The sequence below is a fragment of the Notolepis coatsorum genome (assembly GCF_963971535.1).
Source record: "Notolepis coatsorum genome assembly, chromosome: 16".
In the NCBI taxonomy this organism is placed as follows: domain Eukaryota; kingdom Metazoa; phylum Chordata; class Actinopteri; order Aulopiformes; family Paralepididae; genus Notolepis; species Notolepis coatsorum.
This window is the reverse complement of record NC_140180.1, coordinates 15801009-15812417: the sequence shown is the minus strand read 5'-3', so window position 1 is coordinate 15812417 and position 11409 is coordinate 15801009.

Here is an 11409-nt window from a genome sequence, read left to right as displayed (position 1 = left end):
CTGACCGTCTGGATTTACAACTAGAATAACGGAAATGTATGTATATACTGTCTAAATATTTTTAGTATGTATTTAATATGTAATTTGTGTGAATTGAGAATTGTTTTCTTTTTTAGATAGGGCTACTTATTAATGTTCCCTTGACACGCCCCCCTTCAGCCAAACAACCGGGAGAGAAAGTAGCGACCGTCGCCATCTGGTGGTTGGCTTAAAAAATATTCAAATTTTGGTTATACATAAAATTATTAAACATCTGTGAATTAGGTATTTATTATTTGCCTTCGATCTACATGCTTATGCTGTAAGTAACAGAACATTTAATATAAGCTATAAAAAAATAAGTTTTTCTCATATTTTGTACAAGAGTTCATTCTATTGTTACACTATTTATTTATTTAACTTTCTCCTATATTCAGATCTAATTTGATTGCCTATATTGATGTCACCTCATTGCTGGGTTGGAGCTCTGGACATTATCATACGTGCTCTCTCTGGTGATTGGCTTTTACATTTAAGGTTCCTAGAGTTTTCACTGAAACAGTCAAATCTGCTTTTAGCTTCTGTGCCCCAGAAACATGGAATGTTTTGAAATGCACTTTAAAACTCGAATCATTAGGGCGGTCGGGTGGCGTAGCGGAGATTGCGCTCGTCACCAACGCAAGAGGCTGCAGTCTCGACTCCCGGAGTCAGCATTGCCTGCGGCTTGGGCCGATCGTCATACTAACTCGTAGTCGTTTGGCTGAGTTAGTCGTGGGTGGTAATCTGGCGTTGTGGACAGTTGTTGATTACAGGACAGGTCTGGGCGCCTGCTCAGCGAAAGGCAGGAAGTGGTGAAGGCAGCGTGACCTCCCACGCGTTACGCTTCACCAATGAGAGTCCTCGCTGCCAGGTGAAAAAAGAGCCGATGGCTGTCTCCGCATGTGTCAGAGGAAGCATATGGTTGACTTCAGGGTTCCCTTGTACCGACCAGTAGGGGGAACATGCGCACAACAACCAGGTAGGGGAGGGGGGGAATTGGTATAACGACTAAATTGGGATGGGGAGAAAAGCATAGAAAAATCAGGCGGAGAAAAAGAGGATTAAAAAAAATTATTCAAAAAAACTCTAATCATTAGTATATATTGATCAGTTTAAATAGTTAATAGCAAACCACTTCACCACAGTCTGCAGTTGTTTTTAATTATTTTAAATGTTTAATTGATTGACTTTCTGTTTCTATATTGTGTTTTTATTACATTTGTATTATGTGTTGTATTTCTCAACGTCATTGTAAATGAGAGCTTGCTCTCAATGTTCCTTTGAGATTAAATAAAGATTGATTGATTGAATGAATGAATGCTGAATGAATGATGTCTTTCTACTATTACCCCATGCCCATACCTGTACCCCCCCTCCCCCATGCTGCTATGATGCCCAAATTTCCCCAAGGGGATCAATAAAGGAATATCTTATCTTAAATCAGTTTTAGCCCAAACTGTATTCACCCTCTTGTTAGTTGAACAAAACATAGCCTGTGCTGAACATTTCACACTGTAGCCTATTATTCATTAGACTTCTTTCATAATTGTTCTAATTCTGTTTGTGTGTGCATGCGTGTGCATGTGTTTGTGTGTGTGTGGAGTAAGTGCATGAATGGGTGCCATTCATGTCCAGTTCCTGGGAGAGAAATTAATCATCACTATGAAAATACAGCTGGTCTACTTTTCACAGAGCTTTTGTCCACTGTCTCCACTTCCACTGTGGAGGAGAGAACTAGACCATGGAACGTCCACCTCTTGGCAAACGCAGAAGGTCCTTGACTAAAACATTTGCACAGAAACGAGGGGATGATGAATACCTTCTTGAGTGCAGTGGTGGAAGAAGTCCTAGGACCCCTTCTCTTCTCCCTCTACACTAAATCACTGGGTAACATTATCACATCTCATGGCTTCTCATATCATTGTTATGCCGATGATACTCAACTCTACCTCTCCTTCCCTCCCTCAGATATCCACGTCTCTGAGCGGATCTCGGCCTGTCTGTCCGACATCTCCGCCTGGATGACGACCAACCACCTCAAACTGAACCTAAGCAAAACAGAATTGCTCCACCTGCCGGCCAAATCCTCCCCCCTGACCGACCTCTCCATCACAGTCGAGAATGCAGCTGTGACCGCGTCGCCGACCGCCAAGAACCTTGGTGTTGTCCTCGACGACCAGTTGAACTTCTCTGCTCACATCGCAGCGACAACCAGAACCTGCAGATTCCTCCTGAGCAACGTCAGAAGGATACGCCCCTTCCTGACAAAAGAAGCCACCCAACTCCTCGTCCAATCAACAGTCATCTCCCGCCTCGACTACTGCAACGCACTGCTAGCTGGCCTCCCGGCCACTGCCACCAAGCCTCTTCAACTCATTCAAAATGCAGCGGCCCGCCTGATCTCAAACCTACCAAAGTCAGCCCATGTCACCCCACTTCTTAGGGACCTGCACTGGCTCCCCATTGCTGCACGTATCCGCTTCAAGGCCCTCGACCTAGCATACCGTGCGGCAAAGGGAACCGCTCCCGCCTACCTCCGGTCAATGGTCTCTAACTACACACCCTCAAGACCCCTACGCTCTGCGTCTTCTGGCCGCCTCAGATCTACTCCTATCCAAGCTCCCGGAGGGTCATCAAAGAGAAGCCGCCTATTCTCAGTCCTTGCCCCACAATGGTGGAATGAACTACCCATCCCAGTTAGGACAGCCGAATCCCGTCCAATCTTTCGCCGTCGACTAAAGACTCACTTCTTCAACCATTATCTGAAATGATAAAAAAAAAAAAAAAAAAAAAATCTAACCCCGACTAACCTTAATGTCATGCACTTGTCCTAATAAACTAACCTACACTGTAACACGCAACACTTTGATGAACATTGTTACTCAGCTGATAGAGTTATACCCTTCTTGCTGTCTTGTCGCACAGAACTTGTAAGTCGCTTTGGATAAAAGCGTCAGCTAAATGACTAAATGTAAATGTAAATGTAGAAGTGTTCCTTTACTTAAGTAAAAGTAGAAATACCACCTCAAGCATAAAAAATCTTCAACTTGTGCAAAAATGCGGCTGCACGGATACTAACTAAAACTACAAAATGTGATCACATCACACCAGTGTTGTCCGCCTTACACTGGCTTACCTATTCAAGCCAGACTTTAAAGTGCTACTCCTCACCTACAAAATTTTAAATGGGCTCGCACCGCTCGATCTATCCGATCTCATCTCCCGATACTCGCCCGCTCGTGCTCTGCGCTCACAAAATGCCGGGCTTCTATCGATTCCTAGGGTTAAAAAGAAATCTGCCGGCCACAGAGCCTTTGTCTACCGCGCTCCCTAACTGTGGAACAAATTACCTGCCGTCGTCAGGGGCACCTGCTCTGTCGAAGCTTTTAAATCCCTGCTTAAGACCCATCTTTTCTCTCTCTTCTTCAACCTACCCTGATCTCACTTGGTCGGGGACTGACCCTTAGATTCATCTGTCTAGTTTAGTTAGGATGTCTATTTGCTCCCATGTCTGCTTTTCTGCAGACATGGGAGAACCTTTTTAACCTCTGTCTCTGTCTCAACCGGTCCCATGGAACAGCTTCATACCGTCTTCTGTCTGGCCTGCAGCACTGAACCTTACCTGCTCTGCCCTGACCAATTCTGAGTGGTTCCTCCTGCCCCGGGGCATATGGCCCTGAGCCATTGTCTTGTATCGCATCCTGTATCCATACGCTTGCAGTAGTTCTATCTATTACTCAATTTCACAATTTTCTTATATACTATGATTCTACTGTCACCATTTATGCATATGCTCACTACATGTATTTATTGCTCCATCTCCGCCCACTACAAACATGGGAACTCTCTAACCCCTGTCCCCAACCCCCCCCCCCCCCCCCCCCATCTCTTGAGTGATTGTCTCGTAGTGCTGACCAAGGTGGTGGATGTCTCGGGTCTTGGCCAAGATTGCAGTGACTGTTCTACGTGCACCACCGAGGCCATGGATCAGCTTCTTACCGTCTTCTGTCCGTGGTCTGTCAACGTGGTTTAGACGTGGAGTTCATTGCTGGGTTAAGTACTTTTATTCTATTCACATAATATGCTTACTACATATATCTATTCTATTCACATATATGCTTACCACTTGTATCTATTGCTATGTCCGCCCATCACAATCACGCGAACTGTCTAACGCCTGTCCCGTCTCCCTGTCTCCCTGTGAGTAGCTGTCTCGGAGTGATGACCGGAGTGTTGGACGTCCCGTGATGATGACTGATTGATTGATTGAAAACTTTATTAACAGATTGCAGAATGGGTACAGTACAGTACAGCTCAATACATACAATTGTTAAGGGGATGCAGACCAGAGAAAGACGTTCGTCTTGTTTACATCAGGGTCCCCCATTTTCAATTCATCATAACATATTATGACATACATGACATACAGATAGACAGTACTGCTACATCTATACATTTATGACATACCAGATTTGCAAATACAGTACTGTTTGTGATACGAAAAGAGTCCAGAAAAGAGAGTATATACATTTGACGTAGAAACTGTACATTGGAGGAGGTTGGGTAGGTGGGGTGGGGTTGGGGGGGTGGGGGGGACTGTACATTGGGTAGGAGGGGTGGGTGGGTGGGGGACACTGTACAACTGTACAAGCAAAACTGTACATTGGAATATTGACAAAACCATACTTGGTCATTTACTGTAGATTGGAAAAGGTTGTGTTAGGACATTTACAGGGGCCAGTTTTGAATTGCAGTCTCCCGTAGGTGTTCTTTGAGAGTGTTTTTGAAAGTGGGTAGTGATTCACATTCCTTTACAGCTTTGGTAGGGCGTTCCACATTGATGTGGCATAATTGCGAAACGTGTTTAGTCCCTTGTTTGAGCCGAATCTGGGTTTAACATGATTTGTGGAGCTCCCTCTGGTGTTGTGATCGTGGTATTCACTGACCTTTGGGAAGTATTTTGACATGTACATGGTACCTTGGTCGTGTAGTGTATCTTGTAGACCAGGCCCATTGCAAGTTGCTGTACTCTGTCGTCTACTCTAAGCCATCCTAGGTTGTCAAAGTGGGCAGGGGTGAGGTGGGTTCTAGGAGTAAGGTCAAGCAGTAGTCTGACCAGTTTGTTTTGAGATGTTTGTAATTTTGTTTTTAGCGCCTTTGAGGTGCTTTGGTACCATGAGATGCAAGCATAGTCGTAGTACCCCTGAATGAGTGCTCCTGCCAGAGTCTTCAGGGTATTCTTGTTTACCAGAGAGGAGATCCGGTACAAGAATCGAGTTCGTTGGTTGACTTTTTTTTATTACATTGGATGCCATTTTGTCACAGGAGAGATTAGCCTCTAGGATGGAACCCAGGTAGGTAATTTCATCTTTCCTTGTGACAATATTGTCACCCACTGTAACTGAGAAGCCGTCGGTCTTGCTGAGTTTGTTATTTGAACCGAAGAGAATGGACTCTGTTTTGCCCATGTGTAATGATAGTTTGTTATCAATAGTTTGTTAGTTTGTTAGTTTGTTTGATAGTTTGTTAGTTTGTTATCATGACCGGGAGGATACTCTGTGTTACTTATCTGTGTTCTCTATACTCTGTGTACTCTATACTCTGTGTACTCTATGTTCTCTGTGTTCTCTGTGTACCATATACTCTGTGTACTCTATACTATGTGTTCTCTGTGTACTCTATACTCTGTGTACTCTATGTACTCAAGTCTGTCTGCAGAACGTGTTGGAAAATGTGACACTTTTTTTTTTTTTACTTTTTGAATGAAAAAAAACATACAGTGATATTGATTAAGTTATTACATTATACAGAAAAAAGCTGTTGCGTTATCTGTGTAACATTTATGGTAAGTTGGTACATTATCCGGTTTTATTATAAAAACCCTTCTAAATGGCAAAGGTTAATACATTATGAAAAGTTATTCCAATATCCAGTATTATTACTTTATCCAGTGTTACACAGAATGATAACCACGCCCCAAACATTTAATGCAAGGAAAAGACACACATCACACGCAAACCTACAGAAGATTGACTGATCTGCATTTATTCTTCAAATACATCTGTAAAGGATTATAACGATGGTTTATGTTATGATAACAAACAGGTGTGGCAGAATCTGGGTTGGAAATTATATATTTATTTCCTTTTCAAAGTTATGTAGTAAAGTAATATATTATTATTATTATTATTATTATTATTATTATTATTATTATTATTATTATTATTATTATTATTATTATTATTATTATTATTATTATTATTATTATTATTATTATTATTATTATTATTATTATTATTATTATTATTATTATTATTATTATTATTATTATTATTATTGTTGTTGTTGTTGTTGTTGTTGTTGTTATTATTATTATTACTATTATTATTAACACTTTAATCGCCGGGAACGCCGTAACTCGTCTTTGCTCGCCATGCTCATTCTGCCGAAGACGCCGTAACTCGTCTTTGATATCAATATTTCAAAAATCTGTGATCGAAATCATATTTCTCCTCCGGGGTCCTGAGATATACTGCTGATCTCCACTCAACTCTCTAACGGTTCAAGAGCGCCATCTGGTGGCCGATCGGCAGATCGGCCAACAGGAAGTGACGCGCCAAACAGGAAGTGCTCATCCATATTTCGTCCGGGCACTCGCGATCGTTAGCCGGACTCCATCTCGACACACTGGATAATCAATCGCTCGCCCTAACTCAATAAACAATGTTATTTGGACGTATATAGTATTATACAACCTGGAAATGGTTCATCTAGATCAACATCCCATAATCGAAAACTGTCTACTCCAAGCTGATCGTCCAACGGCGCGAGGAAGATACGGTAAGATCCAGCGTTATTTTCTAACGTGTTCCATATAAACTGCTCTGATGATCATATGACCCACACTAGGTGAATGATATAACGTTGCCCACGGAATTATAAACGACCCCCCGCCCATCCGGTCATCATCAGATCATACGTAGTAACTTCTAGAAGTACCTCCAGTTGAATTTTTTTATCTGGCACCGATCGCTACCAAACTGTATTTGATCATCAATATAATGCATGTGGGGCTATAAAACAAGTTCTGGAGAAAGCTGCAGAAAACGATAAAAACATACTTATACTTTAGACCATATTTTAGTATGAATATGTGAATGAAAAAGTATAACGTTGCTACACCCTGAACAATGGATATAGGACATTGAATGGGCCATAATAATGTCAATTTAGCAATAGAATTAAAAAAGTTATAGCACTGCAAAGAAGGGGAACTTCTCCATAGACAAATAGAGCTGGCTAGGGATGGTAAATTATGAATTTAACCATGGCGATCAAAGTGTTAATACTATAGGTCAAACATATAATTCATAAAAATAAACGTTTTTATATATATATATTTTGTATCATTCCATTTGGGATGTGGGGGGTGCCTAGTGTCTGATTATGTCTGATTTAGGTTAAATCAGACATTAAGCACCCCCCAGAGCCCAACTGGAATAATAAAAAAATAATAAAAAATAATTAATTTAATAAAAACGTAAAAAAAATTGCGTGTAATTTTTTTGCAATTGAATGCTTTTTTTTAATACATATTTTTTTAGGTTGGCCAATCAAAGTCGACTATACAAATCCTTAGTTTTTATCCTTTAATACTTTTTTTTTGTCATAACAGAATGTCAGAACAGAATGTCATGATGTCATAATGATGTCATAATAGAATGCTATAACGGGATGTCATAATGATGTCATGGTTTAAATGAATTAGACACATAAACAAAAACTATTAAAAAAAAAGAAAAAAAAAATGTTTAATAAAAAATTTAGAATTCGAATGTTGATTTAGAATTAGAATGCCAACATAACAAACGAAGGTTCGAACGTTCGAACGTTTGGGCTCAGCCCTAGAATGCAAATAAAAAGCTTGCTGGGTGTGAGTAGGCTACTTAAAAAATAAATAATAATAATCTAAATTATTTATTTATTATTATTCTTTTTTTTTATAAATATCCTCAAACTAAATCCTCAATTTGAATAAAGTGATTTGGCCAATCAAAGTCGACTATACAAATCCTTAGTTTTTATCCTTTAATAATTTTTTTGTCAGAACAGAATGTCAGAACAGAATGTCATGATGTTATAATAGAATGTTATAACAGAATGTCTCAACGGAATCTTCAGTTTAGAAGCATAAAACTGTCTGGTATCTCAATATCATTGCGTATTTTGGAACAGGACTGAACAGATCGACTAAACAACACATAGATTGAAGCCTGCATTTCTCAACCAAGATGCCTTGCCTACCGTTTTGCCGTGGAAAGGTGAGTGTCCACAACCTGTTCTACTTGAATGTACTGCCTATCACCTTACTGATTTAGCAACAAGCAAAATTATATCAATCATGTGAATGCGGCTGTCCCCAAAGCCTGTTTTTGGGATTCGAACTTCGTCAGGGTTTTGCGAACGGATGTTGGAACCTTCGTTTTTAATAAATAAAAAAAAATATATATATATATAAATATAAAATATATATATATATTTTTTATAAATATCCTATATGCTGATTTAGAATTCGAATGCCAACGTAACGAACGAAGGGGAGGATGAAGAGGAGGAGGAGGATGAAGAGGAGGAGGATGAAGAGGAGGAGGAGGATGAAGAGGAGGAGGATGAGGAGGAGGAGGATGAAGATGAGGAGGAGGAGGATGAAGAGGAGGAGGAGGATGAAGAGGAGGAAAATGATGAGGATGAAGAGGAGGAGGAGGAGGATGAAGAGGAGGAGGAGGATGAAGAGGAGGAGGAGGATGATGAAGAGGAGGAGGATGAAGAGGATGAGGAGGAGGAGGAGGAGGATGATGACGAAGAGGAGGATGAAGAGGAGGAGGAGGAGGAGGATGAGGATGAAGAGGAGGAGGAGGAGGAGAATGAAGAGGAGGAGGATGAAGAGGAGGATGATGAAGAGGAGGAGGAGGAGGATGAGGAGGAGGATGAAGAGGAGGATGATGAGGAGGAGGAGGAGGAGGATGAAGAGGAGGATGAAGAGGAGGAGGAGGAGGAGGATGAAGAGGAGGAGGAGAAGGAGGATGAAGAGGAGGATGATGAAGAGGAGGAGGATGAAGAGGAGGAGGAGGATGAAGATGAGGATGAAGAGGAGGAGGAGGATGAGGATGAAGAGGAGGAGGATGAAGAGGAGGAGGATGAAGAGGAGGAGGATGAGGAGGATGAAGAGGAGGAGGAGGAGGAGGAGGAGGAGGAGGAGTAGGAGGACGAGGAGGAGGAGGATGAGGAGGAGGAGGATGAAGAGGAGGAGGATGAAGAGGAGGAGGAGGACGAGGAGGAGGAGGATGAGGAGGAGGATGAAGAGGAGGAGGATGAAGAGGAGGAGGAGGATGAAGAGGAGGAGGATGAGGAGGAGGAGGATGAAGATGAGGAAAATGATGAGGATGAAGAGGAGGAGGAGGATGATGAAGAGGAGGAGGATGATGAAGAGGAGGAGGAGGATGATGAAGAGGAGGAGGATGAGGAGGAGGATGAAGAGGATGAGGAGGATGAGGAGGAGGAGGATGACGAAGAGGAGGATGAAGAGGAGGAGGAGGAGGAGGAGGAGGAGGAGGAGGATGAAGAGGAGGAGGAGGAGAATGAAGAGGAGGAGGATGAAGAGGAGGAGGAGGATGAGGAGGAGGAGGATGAAGAGGAGGATGAAGAGGAGGAGGAGGAGGAGGAGGAGGAGGATGAAGAGGAGGAGGAGACGGAGGATGAAGAGGAGGAGGATGAAGAGGAGGAGGAGGAGGATGAAGAGGAGGAGGATGATGAAGATGAGGATGAAGAGGAGGAGGATGATAAAGAGGAGGAGGAGGATGAGGATGAAGAGGAGGATGAAGAGGAGGATGATGAGGAGGAGGATGATGAAGAGGAGGACGAGGAGGAGGAGGAGGAGGAGGAGGAGTAGGAGGACGAGGAGGAGGAGGATGAAGAGGAGGAGGATGAAGAGGAGGAGGAGGACGAGGAGGAGGAGGACGAGGAGGAGGAGGAGGAGGAGGAGGGAGAGGAGGCCCTGAATGAGAAAACTGTTGTGGCACTAGCAATGCTACTCTCTCCACCTTCAAAAAGAAAAAAGCAAGAGCACAACATAATTTTCTATCTACTATTATAATACAGTTAACCACCTATTCAAACAGAGCAAGAGCACAATACCATATTCACTTTACTGATGCACTACCCATCAACAGTTAAAATAGCCCTTTACACAAACATTAAATAACAGACCTTTCATTACATACTATAATAACAGTAGCCACTGCCGAATAGTGACACATGTATCGCGTGTGGTGAGCACACGCATGCATGCACAACGAAGACAAGATTGCATTGTCTCAATCATTTTAACTATAAAATGAGCTCAAAGTATGAGCTCACTGACTGAAATGTCCAACAAAAAGCATCAATTGTCAAATAATATTGATCACATTAACTAGACTAGATGTTTTTGAGGAAATTAGAAAGGGAACAACAACTTAACCCTTGTGTCTGATCAGATTATTATTTTTTTGATAACTTTGCAGTGATTATGTTTGTAGCCAATATATGTGGCAAAGGTGTGTAAACTTTGAATTATCTTGGAATTATTTTGACTTTCTCTTTCATAAATTGTTTATTCAACTTCAGCCCCGATCATAACTACCACATATTGTTTTTTGTAATGTCAGATTTAACAACTCCTTTCAGAAAAGTGGGAGTATTTCATTTTTAATCTGAAGTTGAATAAAATATTTATGGAAAAGAAAGTGGGAAATTATTTCAACATATAATCTTTTTATGGCGTTTTTCAATTTATATGGTAATATGGTAAGAGTATAACACTTTAGTTTTCAGACACAAGGGTTAAATTATTTATTTGTTTCTTGGCAGATTTAACATTGGGCTTTTGACAGGGGAGATGATGCATTGCATGGTAACGTTAGCTAGCTAATATCCACATGTTTATTTTTATCACTGACTAACCTGCTGGTTCCTTGACCTTGGTGCACAAAAACATTTGATAAATGTTGCCGGATTTAGCAGCATCTCCTGTAGGCTAAGGGCCTTTCTTTTTCTTTGTTTTATCCCTCTCTCCTCCACCCTTTCTCTTTCTTCCACTGTCCATCTTGACATCAACGTTAATTGACTTTCGCTCTACTGTATCTCTCCCGAGTCCCTCACTACCTGGCTCACTGCCTGGCTGTTATTCTGCATGTGAGTGCCATCTGCCATTCCATTCGCCGCCTCCGCTGTCAATCAGTTGTATCGCCTGGTCCCGCCTCCACCAATCACAAGCGGCAGCACGGCTCCATTTGTGTGTGTGTGATCCGCGTGAGGAAGAGAGTCAGATAGTTCTCCAACTCTGTCGCAGAC